This window comes from Magnolia sinica, chromosome 10 (assembly GCF_029962835.1).
Source record: "Magnolia sinica isolate HGM2019 chromosome 10, MsV1, whole genome shotgun sequence".
In the NCBI taxonomy this organism is placed as follows: Eukaryota; Viridiplantae; Streptophyta; class Magnoliopsida; order Magnoliales; family Magnoliaceae; genus Magnolia; species Magnolia sinica.
Genome location: NC_080582.1, coordinates 23,710,614 through 23,728,519, shown reverse-complemented (window position 1 = coordinate 23,728,519; position 17,906 = coordinate 23,710,614). Strand labels below are relative to the sequence as shown.

Here is a 17,906-nt window from a genome sequence, read left to right as displayed (position 1 = left end):
CAGTAAGACAACATATTTTTGTTTGTCCATTAGCATTGCATGTGGGTGAATGGTCCAATTATCCAATTTCCCATCTGGTGTGCCTCACTGTCAATTGGTCACATTGCAAAATTCATACTAGTTGAATGATCTTAACCTGGTATAATGTAACAAATGATTATAACCAACCAGGTCTCTTTTCTTTCAACCATCATTTGTAGCGTAATGGGTCAGATTGAAAGGGTGATCCAATCAGTCAATCCACAATGGATTCTGTTCTCATGGATGCTGGAGATTGGGTGTGGACCCAGTTTTGGATGCCTTGGTGGAACATCTACCTTTCTCCTGTAAGGCTAAAAGTGACACTCGCAGAGAATGCTAAGCCCTACTACATGCATGGTCAACCCATGATCAATGTTTCTCCTGCCACTCACCTTCCGCTCCAGGTATTAGCGTCTCTTGAAAAACAATTCGCAAACTTTCTCTCGGGTTAGTCAAACAGGAAATATTGCAAGCTTCATTGGCGAAGTCGGAGTTTCATCTCCCATCCGAGAGGAGGGTGGGCTGGGAAAGCGGAAGCTATCGGATATAATGAAGGTGTTCAGGTATAAAATGGCTTGGTCCGTCAAATCTGAAACCAACCTCAGCCTTTGGAGCTCTTTTATGAAAGCAAAATATGATCACTCTGGCAACCAGATTACCCCAGGCCATTCGCACCGATTGGCCTCTCCTATTTGGAAGAAGATCATCCAGTTGAGCCCACTCGTGGGCAATTCTTTATAGCTAAAAATTGGGGCGAGGGACAGCAACATCTGGGCCACAAACACTACGTGAAAAATGGAAAAAAAAAAAAGAAAACAAAAAAAAAGAAAAAAAGATGGATTTTGAGACGGTCTAGGACCGTCTTTAAAATTCCTTGGTTTAAAGACGGTTTAGAGACGGCCATAAGCCGTCTCTAAAATTTTAGACGGCTCTTGGCCGTCCCCAATAGTCTTAAAATGTTGAACGTCCACAAATCATTTAAGATGGTCGAAGACTGTCGTATATGCAGTCATCTGAGACGGTTAAAGACCGTCCGCATTAGAGACGGTCCATGACCGTCTTATATGCGGTCATCTGAGACGATCAAAGACCGTCCGCATTAGAGACGGTCCTTGACCGTCTTATATGCGGTCATCTGAGACAGTTATTGGCCGTCCGCATTAGAGGCGGTCATCGGCCGTCTTTTACTTGTAATCTAAGACTGTCAAAGATCGTCTCTATTATAGCCTTGTCAAAGACCGTCTTCATTAGAGACTGTCAAGGACCATCTCTATTAGAGACTGTGAAAGACCGTCTCTATTAGAGACGGTCCTTAGCCATCATATAGCCCTGTCAAAGACCGTCTTTATTAGAGACTGTCAAAGACTCTATTAGAGACTGTCAAAAACCGTCTCTATTAGAGAGTCCTAAACCGTCTCTTTAAATTTTCTTTTTTAAAATATCATTTTTCTTAAACATTGTTAAAAATTAAGAAGCTCAAAAAAATTATGAATTTCGAAAAAAAAAATAGTTGAGAAGCTTAGAAAAATAATTAACAATGTTTAAGAAAAATTTAAATTTTGAAAAAAAAAAGATTTCAATAAAAAAATGATATTTTGAAAAAGAAAAATTTTAAAATTAAACAAAATTGTGAAAATTTTGACAAATTGAAAAAAAATATATTTTTTAAAAAAGAAAACTAGATTTTGTATTTTGACAAGAAAAATTGAAAAGTTATATAACAAAAGTGAGATTAAAAAAATGATATTTTGAAAAAGAAAATTTAAGAAATTAAACAAAATTGTGAAAAAATTGACAAATTGTAAAAAAAAAAATATTTTTTAAAAAAGAAAACTAGATTTTGAAAAAAAAAATGTTAAATTTATTTATAATAAAAATGATATTTAGTTAAAAGAGTAAAAAAAAATATACATTTTGAAAAAAAAAATGTTAAATTTATTTGTGAAAAATAAAATTACTAAATTATTAGGCACATTCACTAATTGAACCTTTAATCATTTTTGGACAATCTAATCAGTTCAAATTGAAGAGTAAATAACTTCAGATGTTTAAATCAAATTTCACTGAAATTGTTGATCAATCTTGTATGCCCAATATCTTTCTCATATGTAGCCTGATTGAGGCGAGTAAGTAGTCAAATTGAGAGTATTGATCAGTAAAATAGAGTGAATGGACCAGACATGTAAAATGGAACAAATATTCTGGTTAAAATTGTGACCCAACTTACTGATCTCGTGAGAACCGAAGAATTGATGTTAGTAAGTTTTGTGGGCCCCATCATGATGTGTGTCGAACATCAACACCGTGGATTTGATGTGTCCCCTTTAGGTTATGAGATATCTCAAAAATCATCGGTAAACGAAACTCAAGTGGGCCATACCATTTAAAACTATGTGAAGACATCCTAAAAAATATAAAAGCACTTGATGGGGCCCACATGAGTTTTGGATGCGGTTGAAACTTGGTTTGACCCCTCATCCAAGTGGGACACACATAATGAGTGGGTTGGATATGCGAATCACATTTAGGCAGGCCCAATATATGATTATGAATGTTTTAAGGAAACCTTTCTCCACTACATTTAAGTGAGTTACTCGTTACCTTTACGAGAGTAAACTCTGTGGGGTTCACTGTTATTTATTTATTTTATCTACTCCATTCATCCATGTTAATAGATAATTTGAGGTCTAAAGAACAAAAAGGAAGCATATCCAAAGCTCAAGTGGACCACACCACAGGAAAGTGTGATTGAACCTCTACCATTTAAAATTTCTTGGAGGCCATAGAAGTTTTTGATCAAGCTGATGTTTGTGTTTTCTATTCATTTATATAATTTTGATATTATGAACAACCTTTAACTATTTTTTGGACAATCTGATCAGCCCGGACATGAAGAGTAAATAACTACAGATGTTTAAATCAAAATTCACTCAAATTGTTGATCAATCTTGTTTGCCCAATATCTTTCTCATATGTAGTATGATCGAGGCGAGTAACTAGTCAAATTGAGGGTAATGATTTAGTAAAATAGAGTGAATGGACCAGACATGTAAAATGAGCCCATCATGATGTGTGTCGAACATCAACACCGTGCATTTGATGTCTCCCCTTTAACTTATGAGATATCTCAAAAATCATCCGTATACAAAACTCAAGTATTGATTACCACCTAAAACTATGTGAAGACATCTAAAAAAATATAAACAATACAATAGTGGATGTCATACCATTTTGGGGCCATAAAAGTTTTGGATCAAGCTGATTTTTGTTTTTTCCCTTCATCTGGCCCTATGTGACGTAATCAACATATTGGATGTCAAATAAATAGTACAGTAAGCCATAGGAGGATTTTAATGATGAATATCTAATTACTATTGATTTCATGTGGTGTGGTGCACCTAAGATTTATGTGGTGGGGTCCACTACAGATTTTTATTTGCTCATTCTTTGGCTCATGACGTAAAATGATATCTCAAATGGATGGACGGTGTGGATATAACAAATACATCATAGTGGGGCCCACAACACTGAACCGATGGGCAAGATTATACAATAACCATTAAGAAAGCATCTTAGACATCCTTAGGTGATCGGGACCTAAACTGAACCGATTGAAAGAGCATGAAAAACGGTGGATATTCGCCAAATTTCACTTCTTTTGGACGGTGCAGTAGGGAGGAACGAATGACAGACTATTCTAAAAGGGAGAGTGGCAAATTTGTAAATAAACAAAATTCCATATGCATGCACGTAAAGGATAACATAGGGTTGCTTCAACGGTAGGTAGTGCCTCATCACAAGTGAATAGTGTGACCCACACATAGATCGGATCTACTTCATACTTTGACCCATGGGCTTATACGTTACTGAGAAAATGATGAATGGAGTAGATCCCCGAGAATATCATCAGCAGTGGGCCCTACCTATTTTTTGAAGAAAGCATCCAAACAGTTCCCTTTTGGTGAAAAACGTCAGGTGACGGACGTGCTTACTACTGGGTTTTGGCAGTGAGCCCCACCCATTATCACTTTTCATGATCTGGACCATCCAATGTGCCTCATGCGGTGGCAACAACCTATGCCTAGGTGGCAAAATTGCACAAGATCGCGAAGATTGATTTTCACCCCCCAAAAGGTTTTTAATGGTCGATGCTTATTCAACATTGTTTCCTATAATGTGGTCCAGTTGAGATTGGGATATACCTCATTTTGTCTCATACCATAAAATGAAATAGAAAATTATATGGATGGCAATGATGAAACACATACATCATGGTGGGGCCCACAGAGCACCGACTGTCCTCTCTCACTCTCGCTCTCGCGCCCTCTCTCACTCTCTCGCTCTCTGTCCTCTCTCTCTCTCGGTCCTCTCTCCACCGCGCCCTCTCTCTGTCTCTCCGTCTCTCTCGATGCTCTCTCTCTCTCTCTCTCTCTCTCTCTCTCTCTCGCGTGCGCATCCTCTCTCTCTGTCTCTCTCAGTCCTCTCTTTCTCTCATGCATCCTCTAAAGCTCGGTTGACCGTGATCGGGGATCCAACTCAAACAGGTATCTCTCTCTCTCTCTCAATCTCTCTCAATCTCAATACCGATTGAAATGATTTGGGGATTTAGGGATTTGGGGATTTAGGGATTTGAGGATTTAAGGATTTGAGGATTTGGATATTTAGAGATTTAGGGTTTAAGGTGGGCCCTACTGACTACCAAAAAATTGGCCAAAGGATACAGACTATGGCGGATTTTAGCTACGGTTTAAAGCTGTAGCTAAATAACTACGGGTTTAGTCCGTAGCTAAAAGTCATATAACCGTAGCTAAATTAGCGAAAAAGCCATAGATAAGGCTACGAACTATTGTAGAATTTTGCTACAGATATAAACCGTAACAAGAGTACTACATAATTTTCCCACATATAGAGTTGGAAGGTCCCCTAAGACCCTCCATGGGGCCCACTGAAATGTATGTGCTTTATCTAATCCGTCCATCCATTTTTAAGATAATGTTAGTACATAAACCCAAAACATGAGGTAGATCGAAGGCTCAAGTGGACCACACCGTAGGAAACAGTGGATATCAAGTTCCTATAGTTTATATTTGGTTTGGTCCACTTGGGCCTTCGATATTCCTCATTTTTTTAAAAGATGACTTATTATTTGAAGTTAAAATGAATGGACGGATTAGATAAGACACATACATCACGATGGGCCCCACGAGCCCATGAGAGGACCGTCCACGCATTGACGGGTCTTTTTTGGGTAAAAGACCCCGAAAATCCCTCACTCCCGCCCTTACTTTCTATCTCCCTCTCATTCTCCCCTCTCGCTCGCCCTTGCCCTCTCCCTCTCTCACTCCCCAGCCCTCTCTCTCTTCCTCTCCCTCTCCCTCTCTCTTCCTCTCAATCTCGCTGCCATTCTTGCGGGTAGCAACAAGTTCACAACCCTAAAAGGTATCTCTCTCTCTCTCTCTCTCTCTCTCTCTCTCTCTCTCTCTCTCTCTCTCTCCCTCTCTCTCTCCCTCTTCCCGTTGATCTCTCTTCCTCTCGATCGGACTACTAGCTACGTTCAACTGTAGCAACTCAATAACCCATCTCTGCATACAGGGGGTTTGAATCCATTGAGTGCATTGACAAACGGGGTTGAGATAAGGGTTAGGGTTTTGATTTGAGCATATGATTCTTGAAATTGATGTTAATGGAGTGGAAATCTATTCTAATTTTGGATTAAAATGCCAACCTCATAAAAAAAATTCATGCTCTAGGTTTTTATTCAAGCCAACATTTGTACAGGTATGGTCTTCATAGATCTGGTTTATTCATCTTGCAGGCCACAATTCCTTTGATTTTTTATTCAATCGAATGTTGCTTTTTTACTATTGGCTTTGATTTCTTGGAAGGCATTAATTTTTGTTTATGGCCTTATGTAGTATGGTTTATGTCACCAAGAATGAAGGATTTAGATTAAGTTGAAGAAAGGCATGTACTATTACATGATGCTCGTTAGATATTTGATGAAATGGGTTTGTCAAGTTTGGTTGTTTGGATGATGCTTGTTAGATATTTGATGAAATGGGCTTGTCAAGTTTGGTTGTTTGGATGATGCTTGTTAGATATTTGATGAAATGCCCTGGAGAAATCTTGTTTGGGTAGAAGTAATTCCATAGTTTGTGTATGGAATAATTATTCTTTTATTCAGTTATTCTATATAGTTTGTGTATAAGAAATTCCAAAAAAAGAAAAAAAAAAGAAAAAAGAAAAATATGTAGATGCATGATGCTACAAGCTCACCATATCTAATTGACTCTGTGTCTAGAAGTGATAATGATAGTCCAACTCTAGCCACCTTGAGGAAAAGTTGTCTGTCTAAAACATTTCCGAGTCAGTCATCTTGGTGTGATTCCACCTCATTGCACATCTCCAAATGCAACCTTAGTACTTTGTTCGAAGTTTCTGAATTTGAATGAATTAGAGATAGAGCTCTAGTCCTTTGGCATCTATTCTTTTTAATTTCAGAGATGGCTGTTTCGGAAGTTGATAAGATTAACGAACTCGAATCAATGGGATTTCCAATGGCTTGCACAACAAAGGCACTCCATTATTCTGGTGAGGCAATTGATAAGAATTCTCTTTTCATCTCTACTTTGCATTTCGTAATAGTAAAGATACTTCCATATAAGAATGGACAATGCTATGATGATGAAATTTGTGTTTGTATCTCACTAAGAAGTTTAATTTCTTCTTCCCAAATCACTATTGTTGTTGTCATGAGTTTTTGTTTGATGATTCTATTGGATGTTTATGAACTTATGCACTATTAAGGTTTTGAAAAGTTGGCCGTTTTTTTTTTTTTTTTTTTTTCCCTAAAGAACATCATGACAGTGATGCCTTTTTTATTTAAATATATCAAATATATGATAGCTTGACTAATACAATGGCTATGATGGTCTTTTTATCAGCTCATGACAGGTCCAACACTTCATTTTTATTTTTTTTTTGCAGAAAATGATGTCATATATGTTAAACCACCACCAAATGTTGGAGATTGGGGATGCATCGGCAATTGAGGAATAAATGGTTTACACTTTCTGTTCTCCTTAAACACATGCAACAACCGATCACAATTAATTAATAACACTCTAATTAATCTCTATTAATCATCATGCCATGATGTTTCCCATATATTTGACTGTTCCAGATGTATGTGTTTTATCCACCCAATCTATCCATTTTGACAAATCAATTTAGGTGATGTCCCAAAAAATGAGGCAATTGGTGGACCCAGTTGTAGGATCAATTGTCTTACTTGGCCAATAGTGTTGCATTAAAAAATCTCCTTTTGATTTGACTTTCAAAGTCATTATATTGTCAGACTATGTTGTAATTTGGCAAGTTCCTGTTTTATGTTATTGCTTGATTTATAGTGGCTAGTGGGTTCCTTGTGTTGGAAAATTCTTAGAGAATGATGGTCAAGGATCTATTTGAATTAAGGATTATTTTGTTGGAATTTTTAGGTTATGGTGTATGATATTTAGGTTGTTTATTGCAGGACTTTTACGGTTTTTGCTATTGAATTGATATTAGAACCTTTGGGAGCAGTTCAAATCTTGTCTGATGGACTGCCTTCGCTCTCCTTGGAAGCCTGCATGCATGCCACTCAATATCAACAAGGTTATGGTGTATGATATTAGAACATTTGAATGTTTCAGTTGTCTGATTTGTTATAGTTTTTTGTTGGTTAATTGTCCCAGGTTGAAATTTTTGGAGATTCTTTTTTTTTTTTTTTTTTTTTAAGATTTTTTCCCAAAGATTATCATGATGAATTTTATATTTAAAAAAATCAACCTTAAAAGCTTGTTGATTTTGGTGAAATTTACTGTTAATTTGTTATTTATGGAAAATTCTTAACCCATTTTTTGCTTGTGGTAAGAAATTTTGGTGTATATTTCTTTTTGCCAAAGTTGGTTTATTTTAGAGTCTTAGAGGTATCACCTCTTTTATTCTCTTCCAGTTAATTACGTTGTTACAAAATTGTGCTATCCAGGCAGAGCATTTATACATTTTTTATTTTTTTCCGCAAATTGATATGCATATATCTGTAGATATGCATATATCTGTAGGCCTTCAAATATGAGAAATGCCCAGAAGCTAGGGTTATTCCTCTCCCTGTTACCTCAAGCCAATGGCCCCTGCGCCTGAGCTTCAGGCTAATTGCCAGTCGATTGTTGTTTCTAGGTAGCTTCAGCCTGAACACAATTCTACTAGTTGGCAATTTTGGGTATACCAATACAAGTCGTAAGTCTGTTCCTAGTACTGATTGGAATCCGTGATCTGATTTAAAAAATGAATTGCATCCAGTTTGCACTTTCATGTTGCCAACTGACTCTTAAATGGATTTGTGGAACTTTACCCTGCATATTATCTATAGGGCTCTTATAGTGGGTTTTGATATCACATTTGATGCAGATTAAGCAGGATGATTTTTTATTTTTTTATTTCCAGCAGCTCTTGTTCCTTGCTAGTTCCAATCTAGATGGTGTCTGTTACAATAAGGTTTTGTTTCATCTTTCTCAGAATTCCTTGCAAAATCTATTTACCTTTTCATAATAGAAAAATACTTGCCGGGAAGAATATAATGGGAGCTCTTGATTTATGATGTAACCGATAGTAAGTCTTATTCTTAGGTTACAGACTGCAAATCTTGATGAAGAAAAATTTGAAGATCAGGAAAGCTCTTGAAAGCACTTTGGATTTCTTTTATGAAATCCTTAAAAACAGATTGAACCAATTGCCATCTATGTTTGCACGCAACATTTAATTTCTACAGATTAGACTCTTATGTGGCAGGTTATGCCATGTGCAGTTGATATGTTTATATGCTTGCCTATTGCAATAGCATAATATCTTTAGAAAAGAGACCTGGTTTGTTTGCAGGATTACATTGGTGAAAGAGTGCAATGTTTTATCTTTTTATTTTCTAGATATATGGTTGCCATGGGAACTTTATGCTGAAGTAATGAATAAGCAACTTTGCCTTTTGAATTTTAGGTTAATTGGAGAAAAGTTTCCTTGGCTGCTCCTCATCATTTATTTGGTTATTTAGGTTGCTCTAACACAAATTCAGATGCAACGACTAGCAATTGAATTGACAACCTGCCAAAATAGAAACAAGTTTGCAGCTGGTAATTACCAACTACTTCATGTGCATAAGGTATAAGTGCACAGGATTCAGGTATGCAAGCACAATGGTTTGATTTTCAGATCCATTGCTCCAATGACAACCGAATATCAGATCCAATTAGAATTGGAGACAGAAATGTATTTCAAGCTAGCTAATACTCCTGTTCTGTTTTCTTTTGATTTCATAAAATTAGTATCATTGGTTATTTTAGTAAAAATAAAAATAAAATTTCAATTGATGATGAGGACCATTGTGTGAATGTCTTGCAGGTATTTTTTTATCACTAATCTTGAACCAGTGAAGACAATTGAATTTGTAAACTCTACCATTCTTACCTGCAGGTTTTATGAAGGTGTTGTGCAACCTTATAACCCAGGAAAGAAGAAACATGTAGTTAACTATGAGACTTGTGTACTCCTCTTAATTATCCCTATCCAAACTGTCCCCTTTCTTGAAGACTTACTTGTTGAATGATATTTGCTTCAAAGATACTATTTGACGATGGAGATGTGGAAGTTCTTCAGTTATATAAGGAGCAGGGGGAGGTTATTAGTGAAGGTTCCGATCCTATCAAGGTATTGATGTATGTATTATAGAGCAATCTTTTCTTCTTTAGCTAAATTGTAAATTTTTAGAACGGAATATAATGTGTTCAACCTTTTTCCAGTGACCTAAATCATCGAATGTTTCTCCATCCAAAGGAATGTAAGTATCACTGTCAAAAGCTTTTCTTTCCATGATTCAGTTTTGTGTCATTTTAATTAATTAAAATACAGTTTGGGCTCTTATATCTCGTTGCTTGTAAATAGGCTATTGCACAGGTAATAACAGAAGCTATGAAGACAGTTCTTATGACATGATTTTACACTGATTTTCTCCTCATCTATTTTTATGTCTTGGCTTCAAATAGGCTTGAGCAGCTGCAGATGTTATCAGTCCCACTGATATGTGTTGCAATCCCTCCTGTTATGCCTAGGCCATGTAACAGGAGGGATTGCTATCTTGATGAACTAGCCTAGTAATCTGGCCATAAAAAATCACCAGGTGGGCCACACATGTAAGGAAATAATGGACGGTCCAAAAGAATTTGGTGAGTTCTTATAAACCAGCCATCATTTTCATACATTTGCTGCCCTGTTGACCCGCATGATTTTTAGCCAAGTCATCTCATAGGTAGGAAAACTCTATATTTTTGAAAAAAAAAAAACCTCATATAATTGATTAAGCATTTAAAACTCCCTATATTTTGAAATATAGGAAAGAAGAAAAGAAAGATTTTTGGGGTGAAAATGAATTAAACATGTTAAAAAGAAAGTCTAATTTTTTAATTGAAGTTTCTCTTTTAACCTTATTTATATATAATACACACATGTGGATATATGGCCATTTTTTCTTTTCTTTTTTATTTATTTTTTATTTTTTTATTTTAAAGTTCAAAACTGTATTAAACTAGAACTTCTCATTTTCCATTTTGCTATCTATCTGTCATCTATACAGCTCAGATGTCCTACACATGCTAGTTTGCCACATGCCCATATATAGAGGTGTGCCTGTGGCTATCCTGGAAATGCACCCAATACTACTCTATGCATGAATGGCTTCTCTACTGATGGGCCTTCTATTGTCGAAACTGATGGAGTTGGCAGCGGATCAGATAATGCTGTTAAGTTTGAAATGCAGGTAATCTGGTGCCACTTCATGGCTCAGTTTCATCATTTGGCTCGATGGTTGTGCTGAAAATGACCAAGGTGTACCTGAGCTTCTTTGGAATGACTTTGTTCGTAAACAACTTGGATGGTTCTTTTTCAGTGACTGATGATTTAATGCTAATCTTGCAAAATATAGAAAATTATCACTTGCACGTGTTTGGATATGTGGAATCCATGGGTTTTTTAAAGGAAATAAAATCCAATGGTAATTTCCTGCTTATTGTAGAAAATTGGATAAGGATCCTAGAAAATGGGGCCGTGTTTGGGTATCAAGTGGAATTCTCGAATTCATTAGACAACAGTTACCTTATTTCTTGTGCCCAAGAATTCTGATCATGGATAAGAGTGATTATTACTATGTCAAGGTCACGTATCCAAATAGCCCGTTTGTCTTGTCAGTGGAAAACAATTTCTATTTCCCCATGGATTCTGTGTATCCAAACATGCTTGCACACATGCACAAGATTTGAACCATTCCTCTGGTGGGCCTTACCATGGATGGGCATAAACTGAAAATCACACCACAGACAACCCAACCCTTCCACTGGAGGATTTTTCCTAACTGATGGTCAATCGTACTTTATTTATTTCTTCTAATCATCCATTTTCTTTCCTCGAAGTCCTCCAATTAAATGGCATAGAATTGCAGGAGTTGTGTTATTTTTTCATCATGGCCCATCCAAGGTAGGGGGCACAACCAGATGTGCGGCTTTGATTTATCTTTCATTTGTATAAGAATAGAGTTGCAAATAGCTTAAGAAAATAAGTACTTCACACTCTTTAAGTCTTTCCCTTATTAAAGTAGCCAGTAATTTCCTAGTGAAAAGTAAGCAATACGAGTCTTGTCGTCTTTGTTGAATGACAATTTTTCAGGAATTCCCTTTTGTGGAGTAAATTTCATTTTATGGCTGCATATGACACTTGATACACAAGCACTTAGAAATGGCATGCATGGCATTCATTAACTCAAATTAAATAGACTAAATTGTGGAGTTTTGCAAATATCAGGTTAATTTGACAAGGCTAACCTCTGATTGTTGACACTTGTTTGTTGAAAAAAGATCATTGGATATTTTTCATTATTAATTGTCCAATAAATATCTACAAATCTTTAGTTTGCGGTCCATCTAAACTGTTATACATAATTTGGATGGTTTAATTTGAATTACTTGAATGAAAAATGTGTGGTGTCGAAGTATAATTTCTAAGTGCTTGCTTATCATCTGTCTCACTCTGCCAGAATATCAAGGTATTTCTTTTCCTTGAAATTTTGCCCTCTCCCTCCCTTCCATCTTGAAATTCTGCCCTCTCCCTCCCTGCCTCCCCCTCTCTCTCATTTGAAAAAGTTATATATGAGAAGATATACAATTATGGACCAATTCAGTTGTTCAAGTTAGTTAAAGCTAATTATTTTGCTACATATGCTAAACCAAAATTCCATTTGGTAACCTTGTAGTCTTGAGGCAGTTATTCAATACTTGTTTCCTCTCTTTTTTATTGTAGGAAATAGTACCACTAAGTAAAATCGGTCGTCGACTTGAAACTGATTATCGGTTGCAACGACTGCATGCATCTAAGGATTCAACATCTATGGGGCAACAGAACATGATGAAAGATCCTTCTTTGGTAAGCTCTTCTAGTGATTTCAATTTGGTCGACCGAAAGATGATTAAGACAAACAAAAAGCAATTTCTACTAAAACAGAAATTTTTGTTTGCTTAATGATGTGAATTTGGTTTTCATATTTTGGTAATGATGTGAATTTGAGTTCTGATCCCAACCAATCTGACAGTCTGGTGCATTCCAGGTAAGTAAGCACTGGCCATTGCTGAGGCTCATCAAATTGGAAGCACCTCATTGATCAAGTGAGTTTAATGTGATTTTTTTTCCCTCTTATGATTGCTAGATGAATTTGATTATTTTTCACTTTAGCCATACAATTGATGTAAATGAATCAGCGAGTTAGAAGATCGGATCAACGAGATAATTGATCATCTGAATCAACTTGCCATGAAACTACCTTCCAAAAATGATAATGATAATATTAATAAAACTAAACTAAACTAAACAAGGTCTGAAACTTGATTCAGGCCTGCTGCTACCATAAACTAAACAAGGTCATTAAGGAGCAAATGTCTAGGTGAAGTTGAGGTAGTGGCTACCTTTCTCTTGGACAGTAGTGGCTACATTTCTAGCCTTTGCCTTAATTTCTTGATTGTAATTAGGTTTTGGCTCTTGGCTAAAATATCTCCACTTGGCCTTAAAAATGATCACATCATATGCTTGTTGTAAAGCATAATCATTTGCCTGTAGCCTCACCTTTTCCCTTAAGTCTTTCTCTATACTGCATTGCACACACCAGTAACAATAATTATAATAATAGTTAATCTCTTCAATGTATAAAGCAAAGAGCTATGACATTTTTGCCCATGCAATTTATTTTAGGAGAGATTCGACCAAATATTAAATGATATTTCTAATATAAATTAGTGGTATTTCTGAAAATTTAAAAATATACATCCTTATAAATGAATGAAGTAGATTTAAGTCGTGTCAATGAACGCCTTGGATTTTATCCGCTTCTTATTTTTCTGTCTTTTTCACTTTCTCACCCCCTGACTTTCCCCAGTCATTACAATAATAACAATGATAATGGCCAAAGGGCAAGAAAACTTTTCTTTAGATTAAGCGTAACCACTGGAATAAAGCTAGACCCAGACCATGGCATCGACTTAGATCTCATTGGTTGACAGACTGTAACATGTCTTTCGGGATTTCCATTTATGAAAAGTCCAACTCAGTTTTCCAGTTACCACACCCATGAAAAAGAAAAAGAAAAAGAAAAAGAAAATCCTAAAACTCTCAAGGGAATCCAATCAGTAAAAGATCTTTGAATCTGCAGGAGTTTTGGTCATTGTCGCAGCAGATTCTGACAAGGTTGAGGCCAACTCATTCCTTGGAAAAAAATAAAATCAAACCACATTTGGGTACACAACAACACTGGTTATTGGTGGAATGTTGGCCTTATCTAAAAATAAGCACACACTTGCCACTTGGAGCTAGTTTGATAGACTTTCTCCTTTATGGGGAGTGGGGTTTCTGCACTTTCCAACAAGGCACTGATCTAATTTAAAGTGGGTGCATCTACTATGAATCAAGATGATGCAGTTGCCATTTGTGCCCCTCTCCTAATGGTGTGCCTTATTGTCTTGACAATAATAGAGTTTTTCTGAAGCTGGAGAGAATGGAATCAAGATCTGTTACTTTTGTGCAACATCAATATGTATCGATGTAAAATTCTTGTCGGGAATCGTTGCTATGACAGAATTGTTATTGTCATTGTTGCATAAAGCAACAATAGATGCTTGAGTTATCACCGTTCCTTCAGGTAGAATGTATACAAACCTCATAACTTAAAGTGCTTTTTATTAAGTAATGTTTAAATTTTGTTCCACTCAACCAAGTGATAAATTTGGTGGAACAAGGGCTTTTCAACTATATGCAATCCCACTTGCAGTTGGAGCATTTCTCTGGTCTGTGACATATCCTTTGACCGTAAGTTTGTAAAATTGGATTTAGTAGTAGCAAGGTATTTTGTGTAATGTGCTTAGCAAATTTTTGCAGTGCTACAGCCTATAGTGTACAAACGATGATAATTGGTCATTTACTTTCTGGGATTGGGATAGGAACTCATCTGCCATTGTGCCACTTTACATATCTGAGGTAGTGGACTTTGGAAGTTAAAATGGTTCATATGTAATCTTTAGTGTTCGAATTTTTTCAAATTAAAAGGAAATCCTTTACTATATTTCTTCCTCTCATACGTTTGTTTCCATCTCTGAAACACCAGATAGGCATGTGGTGTTTCAGACCAGATTTAGAGGGAGCTCATTTCACTACTGCTAATGGTTTTGGATACAGTTGCCAAATTTAAGAGAGCTGATGAACATGGCAAAGAAATATGAGAAAGATGACATTACTGTAATTCTCTCTCTCCAGCAGTATCATCTTTTTCATAATTCTTTACCATTATGAGATGATAATGATTATGACATTACTGTGTAGGTCTGCTTGGAGCAATTTGTGAAGTTTCTTAATGTATATTGTTGAGTATTGTTCACCTGATTCTAGAGAAGTTGTTGACCAGTAATTGCCTTTCAAAATTTCTTTCTTTTTATTTTGGTGGGATATTTGTAAATATTCAAACTCTGACTTTAAATTTTTGAGACATGGTATTTTACTTGTATGATCAACTGATGACTGCTATCCAATTTTTATTTTTTTTATTTTTTTTTATTTTTGTGGGATATCCGTAAATGTTCATACCATGACTCTCGATTTATGAGGCATGGTATTTCACCTGTATAATGAAATAAAGATGAGGTAATGAGTTGCATGAATGGGAAAGGACCATCGTGATAGGCTTGATTAAGTAACTTTAGAAACATGGAGTTTTGAAGCACCCTAACTTTTACTAATGGACACCTTGACCATATGAATGACTCTACCCAAGTCATTGGTTGAGTTTACCTGAAATGGTTGATTTATTCTGTTTTTGCAAATTCAGTTGGTATTGCTATACCTATATTACTTGGTATTTTGAATAGCTTAATGTTTATTTTGTCTTTGGCTGTTGCAGATTTTGCTTGTTCAAAAATGAGAAGATCAGTGTATGCTCCTGAGTATTGTCTTTCTTTTTTATGTCATCTTGTCTCTATAATTTAGTTATTCAGTTTTGGGTCATAACTTTTTCATATGACTACATTGTTTGTATGATGAAATTGATTTTCAGCCATGTGCAGTAAGCTTTCGGATCAAAGCGAAGCTGAGAATAGGGTGTTAGTTGATGGCGAATTGATAACTAGTAGAGCCACATCCATGGAGTTCTCGTTTGCGATTGTTAAGAAGCTATTTGGCTGCGAGAAGGCATTGGATCTTGCTGTCAATGAGAACTTTAAATAGATATATAACTATTATGTTGGCATTATACTTTTGTAAATGGATTAAAATGAATGATTGTATTTTTGATTAAATGAATGAATAATTGTATTTGATTGAATGAATGAATAATTTAGCCATGAAGTATTTATCTATATTAGCTTATATGAGTTGATCTATCAGGGCATGTACTATAATGGTAAGATATGCCATTATTATATTTTCTTTGAATATTTAATTTTAAAAAAAAAAAATAGGCAGTCACTACGGCTATTAACTGTAGCCCTTTATCTCAAAATTGTAGCTATTACTAATTTCAGCCTATTGCTACAGTTCTTGCAATACTTTTAGCTACAGATATAATCCGTAGCTGTATATACTCTAGAGCTATGGACAATATTGCTATGGATGTAAGCCGTACTTATTGTTTCTATGGTTACGATTTAAATCCGTAGCCATAGCTTTAAGACCTATGGCTACGGTACCAATGGCTACGGTCATGCTACGGGCTATAACCGTAGCCATATGCCTTTAGCTATGGCTTTTATCCGTAGCCTTTGCCCAGCTTTCTGGTAGTAACAATAAGGGCCTGTTTGGGCGGGCAGATTGGATGGTATTAGAGTGGATTGCACGGATTTGAAGGTAATGCTAGCTGCGTCAGTGGATTGGTGCAAGATCTATGGGATTGCTATATCCGGTCTATTTGGCACGCCTGGCCAATCCCGGGATTAAGCCTTCCAATAGCTTTCAATCCCTCGAACCAAACACGTCCCATGCAATTTTGCTGACACACTTTTCCCCTTTGGGATCTTCTAATAAAATTGATTTTGCTGATTAAAAAAAGAAAAGAAAAGTAAAAAAAAAAAAAAAGAAAGAAAGATTGTATTTTCCGTAGCATTCATATTACAGGTAATTTACCATGTTTGGGCTGAAAGGGTTAGCAGCACGGTTCAGATTTTCAGTTTGCTCAACTGGAGGCTGCTGGGGCTGATGGCTCAGTGATCCAAACAATTGATATATGGGCCCTGCTGTTGACTTGGAAGATCATATCTGTATTTGGCCTTTTCTTGGTTGAATTTACACAGTTGTTGTATTTTCTCTCTTAACCGTCTGTTGAAGGGTTAGCATTCTTACAATCTGTGGGAGTTTGGTGCATAGGACATCCACTATGGGACCCATAATATCGACTGTTTATAAGACTGAAAGGTGGCTGCAACCTGCCCCTCCTTGTGAAAATCGGAAACGCAAATTAAGGGAACTATACATTTTTTTTCTGCCTAAACATTGTATAATAACTCTTCATATTATGAGTCCGGGCTTCAGATTGCTACTACGTTTCTAGTTGGCCCTGAAACTTGAAAGGAATACAACTGCAATTTGAGGGCTAGTTCCTTGCCATGAATGCCTAGTATCATGATTATAATTTGACCATTCCATCTTGATTAGACTGAATGCTCCCAATCAAATTGACTTATGTGTCCAAATGCAGCCTGAGATTGGTATTTGGAATTTGGTCATTTCCTCTCTGTTGAGCTAATAATCACAGTTGAGTTCAATAGTGCAGCTAAATGCAACCTGAGTTGTTTCTCTAACCTTGGAATTTCAAGTGCGTTGCTTTGACATTGAAATCTCACATGAAGCAGTATCTTTTTTGGTGTCTTCACTTTCCAGAAATATTGTCAAATGACATTAGCCATCTTGAGTGACCCAAGTTGCTTATGCGCATACTATATGCTAAGGCAACTGTCACAAATGTGACTGTTGGGACAGTATGTCGTCACATACTATATATGCTATGTTGTTGCTTCAATTTTGAAGGGACCACAGCCACTGCTTTTGCTGCTGTTGTTAGGTAATTCTCTGACTATGATGATTAGTAGTGTCTTTCCTTGCAAAATATTCATTTTAGTCTAATCAACTCTTTTGGTGAAGTGTTGCTTGACTAATATGGCTCCAAAACTATTCCTTATATTGTTATTTGGACTCCTGGCTGAGCACTGGATGTTTAATTCATGCAGTGTCTTGTCGAGAACAATGCAACATTAGCAACAATCTGCTTCATATTTATGCTC

At 36.2% G+C, this 17,906-nt stretch overlaps 1 long non-coding RNA gene across 1 annotated transcript; it reads left to right on the top strand.

The window, feature by feature from the left end:
• Positions 1–9,406: 9,406 nt before the first annotated feature.
• Positions 9,407–10,136, top strand: LOC131257398 (uncharacterized). The gene is made up of 4 exons (XR_009177360.1): positions 9,407–9,580; positions 9,676–9,762; positions 9,855–9,892; positions 9,997–10,136. It is a non-coding gene; the product is annotated as an uncharacterized LOC131257398 (long non-coding RNA).
• Positions 10,137–17,906: the final 7,770 nt, after the last annotated feature.